General features: G+C 45.0%; 1 protein-coding gene across 1 annotated transcript in view; it reads left to right on the forward strand.

The window, feature by feature from the left end:
* Positions 1–6,000, forward strand: part of nol10 (nucleolar protein 10) — a gene marked incomplete at its 3' end in the record, with an annotated part of 41,904 nt that overhangs the window by 18,974 nt on the left and 16,930 nt on the right. The gene's annotated exons all lie outside the window — the stretch shown is intronic.

The following is a 6,000-nucleotide window of genomic DNA, read 5'->3' on the forward strand; positions in this document are numbered from 1 at the left end:
TTCTCTCTCACGCAACCTGGGCTTCCCACTCATGCGCACAGACCCCCCTCCTGCCAGCACCTCTTGCCTTCCTCACATCTATAGACAAGAGACCTGAATGGGGGTCAGACACCAGTATTTCTTCTCTCTCTCTCTTTCCTCTGTGACACACTACACTACTTAGCTCCTCCGCACACATCATTCCTGACCGTGCGTGCGTGCGTGCGTGCATCCGTGCGTGCGTGCATCCGTGCGTGCATCTGTGCGTTATTGGCAAAGGGAGCATGTTGCCCTGGACACTCACAGGAGTAACTTTGTTGGTTTTATGTCCTTTGTACACGATATTCTCTCTTGCTCGCTATCTCTCTCTCTCACTCTCTCTCGCTTGCTTACTCGCACTCTCTCTCTATCTCTCTCGCTTGCTCTCGCTCACTCACACGCTCTCTTCTCTCTCTCTCTCGCTTGCTCTCGCTCACTCACACGCTCTCTTCTCTCTCTCTCCTCTCTCTCTCTCTCTCTCTCTCTCTCTCTCTCTCTCAGAGTTTAGTCTCTCTGAGTTTCTCAGCTTCTCCTTGCAATCTCCTGATGTGGTCATTGTGACTGTATTGCAACACTGGTGACCTTATGTTACCTTTTGCTCTATTTGGCTTATTAATATTACAGTCAAAGTCAGTTTTCTTGTCATTTTTTTCACATGCACTGGAAATACAAAGGAATTGAAATTACATTTCTCATTATATGCTCTCAGAACAAGCAGTTTTGTAGTAGAGAGTGAACCCCCCCTCTACTAAGGTGTGTGTGAGTGTATGTGAGAGAGAGTTTGTGAGTTTGTGTGTGTGAGTGAGAGAAAGGTAGGGCTTTAGCTAAGAATTTCAGTTCTCAAGTCAAGTCAAGTCAAGTCGAGTCAGCTGTGATGTAAGGAATTTTGAATTACGAGAATTTCTGTTCTCATAAAGTCAAGTCAGCTTTTATTGTCAGTTTCTTCATATGCACAGATGATGCAAGGAAATTGAAATTACGAGAATGTCAGTTCTCATCAAGTCAAGTCAACTTTTATTGTCCGTTTCTTCGTATGCACAGGTGATACAAGGAAATGAAAGTCATGTTTCTCTCTCTATACCAGGCCTATTGTGTCTTGATGATCTTCCCAGCTCCGTTCACCATATGCTATAGGGCTTTCCTGTTGCAGATAGTGTAGCTCCCGCCCAATACAGTGATGCAGCTGACGAGGTTGCTCTCAACGGTCCCTCTGTAGAAGGTGGTCATGATGGCAGGTGGGGTTTGCACAGGAAGTAGAGGTGTTGAGATCCATTCTGAATCATTTTGCCCTGTTCTCCTTGGCTCTGTCCATTTTTGTTATGGGGGGCTATGGCCGGAATATAATTAGCTAATTGAAGATTTGGTTAGTTATGAAATGTCAGTGAACGTCTTTCTTCAGCATGTTCAGACGATGAGACATTGCGTCAACTGAAACAAAACAGCTGTTTTATTTCCAAAGCTGTTTAGTTTGTCACTTATAAATAAACAGTAAAATCGTTTTTCATGTCATACTTGACCATTACCTGCTGCAAGCCCTAGTCCTAAACTTACCTACCTCCTACATTGCCATTTGGCCTACGGCCGATTTTCGTTTCATTGTATGACTGTTTGCATACCGACGTGTGATGGGTTGCAATATCAGTAGTATACAACTTGTTTCGTGTATTGTTTGAATGTTGGACAAAATAAACTTGCTAAGCTAAATGCCGAGCTCTAGAAAACTAGCTATTTGGTTAGCATGATTGCTATAGGAGTGTGTGAGTGTAGTCCCCTCCTGACTGTACCTGTAAGAAGGCCATTTTTTTTCCACGACTGACTCCAAGAACCAGCGCTTCTTTTTCAAGCTCTAGGAATTCCACAAGTGCTTCACCGCCCCTCCGCCCCCCTTCCAAACGTGTGCATTAGCGCCTCTGATGTGGTTGTGAGTCACCACCCAGGTATCCCTCATGCGTGCGAGAGAGAGCTAAAGAGCATCCTTTACATTGGCTCCTTCTCGCTCCAAGGCGGGCCAGCCACGCAGACGAGCTCTCTCCAAAACCCCCTATACTTTCTGAACCGTCTCTTTTGCATGCTTCATAGACGAGCGGTGTGGTGTGGTGTGGTGTGATGTGGTGTGGTGTGGTGTATTGCTTAAAGGGCATCCCGTGCTGATGCCTGATCTCCTCTCGTCTCCTCTTCTCTTCTCTCCTCTCCTCTGATCCCCTCTCCACTACACTCAACTCCTCTCCTGCTCCTCTCCTCTCTCCCCTTCTCTCCTCTCCTCTCCTCTCCTCTCTACTCCATTCCTCTACTTTCCTCTCCTCTCTCCTCTCCTCTCCTCTACACTCCTCTCCTGCACTCTCTCTTCTCTTTTCTCCTCTTCTATCTCCTTTCCTCTGCTCACCTCTCCATTCCTCACTTCTCTCCTCTGCTCTACGCACATCTGCTCTACACTCCTTTCCTCTCCTCTCTCTGCTCTTTTCTGTTCTGCTCTCTTCTCTCCTCTCATCTCCTCTCCTTTGGCATCCTTTTCCTTACCTCTTCTGTCCCTCTCCTCTGCTCTCCTCTCCTAACCTCTACTTTCCTCTAATCTCTCCGCTCTACTCTCTCCTCTCCTCTCCCCTCCCCTCCTCTCCTCTCCTCTCCCCTCTTCTCCTCTCCCCTCCTCTCCTCTCCTCTCCTTTCTTCTCTTCTCCTCTCCTCTCCTCTCCTCTCCTCTCCTCTCCTCTCCTGGTAATTAGCGGGGGCCACCCAGGGTCTTTCCCACATGCTCCGGGCTGCCTGCCAGCTAGCCTTTACGCCTTTACGTAAAGAGCCCAGTAAATCTCCAGGCCCCCCGATACAGACAGGAAGTCACCCCCACGAGGAGAGGAGAGGAGAGGAGGGGAGGGGAGGGGAGAGGAGAGGGGAGGAGAGGGGAGGGGAGGGGAGGGGAGGGGAGATGAGGGGAGGAGAGGCAGAGGAGAGGGGAGGGGAGATGAGGGGAGGAGAGGCAGAGGAGAGGAGAGGGGAGGAGAGGGGAGGGGAGGGGAGGAGAGGGGAGGGGAGGAGAGGAGAGGAGAGAAGAGGAGAGGAGAGGAGAGGAGAGGAGGGGAGAGGAGGGGAGAGGAGAGGAGAGGAGGAGGAGAAGGAGAGGAGAAGGAGAGGAGAAGGAGAGGAGAAGGAGCAATTTCACTCAAACACATACACACCCCACCACACTACACCACACATACACACACACACATACCACAACACACCACACACACTCATTCTAACACATACGCCACACACATACACTCAAAGAAACACATGTAGACTTTCTCTCTCAAACTTAGCAGACTTGCACATACTCACATATACTTCACACACACTCTCTCTCGCTCTCGCTCTCTCTCTCTCTCTCTCTCTCTCTCTCTCTCTCTCTCTCTCTCTCTCTCTCTCTCTCTCTCTCTCTCTCTCTCTTTCACAATCTCTTGCTCTCTCTCTCTCTCTCTCTCTCTTTCTCTCTCTCTCACACTCTTCTTTCTTCTCTCTCTTCTCTCTTTTCTCTCTCTCTCTCTCTCTCTCTCTCTCTCTCTCTCTCTCTCTCTCTCTCTCTCTCTCTCTCTCTCTCTCTCTCTCTCTCTCTCTCTCTCTCTCTCTCTCCTCCTCTTTGTCTCTCCACTTGAGTTAGTGTTCTGCTGACCTCTACACCACTATGGTTGTCAGGCCAGTTGACACAGTTCTGTGTGGCTCTCCAGAAGAACCACATGAACCACATGGCTTTGAGTCCAAGTTTTTGTTCCACGCACATAACGTCAATGCTGACCTAAACATGTTAAAGAGAAATCTGGTGCTTTTCTTTGTTATTTACCCCAGTCCTGCGAAATGCATCACCCTGTCGGGCCAGATCCAGAGAAATGGGAACAATGACTTGTGCCCTTGAAGTTGAATGAGCAAAGTGTTCCACAGTGGTTGCTTGTCTGCTGTATGTGGTTGCCACAGCTGATGGCTGTTTTTAGTGGTTCTTGATTGTGCAGTATGTGGAGACATTCTATTTGGTTCTCGTTTTTTGAAGATACATTTTAGCATTTTGTCTTTTTGTTTTTTGGCATTCGTGCTTAAAAATGGTGTAAACACCATGTAAAGCGCAATTCTGGTCAAGTTCACCATGCCGTTACATTGCTCTCACCACCCTTGACTTGTCAGTACCCAAAGAGGTGTCACTTTTTGTTTAGCCTTCTCCAAGACCCTGGCCAGCTAATGGGGGCATCACAGGTTGACTTAGATAGTCTTAACATTAAACAGTATATCACGAAAGTGAGTACACCCCTCACAGTTTTTGGAGATTTGTGAGTATATCTTTTCATAGGAAAGCATTAGAGAAATTTCACTTTGACGCAATGATTAGTGACCTTTTAACAAAATTTTTAACCGCTTACATTTCTTTTTCACTCAGAAAAAAACTAAATACAGCCATTAATGTTTGAACATTTAATTAAATGTTTACTCACATTTAAAAGCATTCATGCATCCCCAAACCATGTCAGTCCCACTACCATGCTTGGCTATTGAGAGGATACACTTTTTGTAAAACTCACTTGTTTACCACCACACATGCTTGACACCATCTACAGCAAATTTGTTTATCTTGCTCTCAAGAGAGATGAACAGACCAAGGATATGGATCACTGGAACCATGTCGTGTGATCTGAAGAGACCAAGATAAACAAATTTACTTTAGATGGTGTCAAGCATGTGCGGTGGTAAACAAGTGAGTTTTACAAAAACGTTTATCCTCTCAATAGCCAAGCATGGTATTGGGACTGACATGGTTTGGGGATGCATGAATGCTGTCAACATTGGCAATCTGAAATACACCTAAAAGAAACGTGCACGTCAACATGCACTGTGACTACTGAAGCAGATCATGTTATTCTCCATAGGATTGCATAATCTCACACCAATCTATTTAAGCCGGGTGCACACTCAAAATGTAAAAGTTCAATGCAAAGAAAGGTTGAAACGCACACTGATGACCTCCCTTTTAATGCCTTTTCATTTCGAGACGATTCGAGCCAACACAGCCCCTTCTGTACCGGATTTTAATCTGGGGTGTACTCACTTTTGTGAGTGCATGTTCAAACATTAATGGCTGTATTTTGTTTTTTTCTAAGTGAACAAGAAATGTAAGCGGTTAAATATGTTGTTAAAAGGTCATTAATCATTGTGTCAAAGTGAAATTTGCTTTCCTATTAAAAGATATACTCACAAACTGTGAGGGGTGTACTCACTTTCGTGATATACAGTGCTGGCTGAAAGTATTGGCACCCCTTCAATTCTGTCAGATATTACTCAATTTCTTACAGAAAATGATTGCAATCACAAATGCTTTGTTATTAATATCTTCATTTGTTTGTCTTGCAATGAAAAAACACAAAAGAGAATGAAAAAAAGTCAAATGAATGACCATTTTACACAAAATTCCAAAAATGGGCCGGACAGAAGTATTGACACCCTCAGCCTAATACTTGGTATCACAACCTTTAGACAAAATAATTGCGAACAACCACTTCTGATAACCATCAATGAGTTTCCTACAAAGCTCTGCTGGAATTTTATACCATCCTTGATGTGATTTGAAGGGTGCGTTCTCCACACTGCCGTTTTGAGATCTCTCCATAGGTTTTCTATGGGATTCAGGGGTGGACTCCTACATTATGCTGCAAAATTTGTTGATAGTCTTCAGACTTCATAATTCCATGCACACGGTCAAGCAGTCCAGTGCCAGAGGCAGCAAAGCAACCTAAAAGCATCAGGGAAACTTTGCCATATTTGACTTTAGGGACCATGTTCTTTTCTTTGAAGGACTCCTTTTTTCTTGTTAACTCAAATGAATAGAGGAAAAATAAACGAGGCCTTCAAAGAAAAGAACACGGATAAAACAGGTTTAGCCTTGGATTAAAACCTTAGTTGATAAAAACTGTATTTTACGACCATGTTAATTTGTTTCTCCATTTTAAAAAATTGATCTAGGGTCAC

This window comes from Engraulis encrasicolus, chromosome 19 (assembly GCF_034702125.1).
Source record: "Engraulis encrasicolus isolate BLACKSEA-1 chromosome 19, IST_EnEncr_1.0, whole genome shotgun sequence".
NCBI classification, from domain to species: Eukaryota; Metazoa; Chordata; class Actinopteri; order Clupeiformes; family Engraulidae; genus Engraulis; species Engraulis encrasicolus.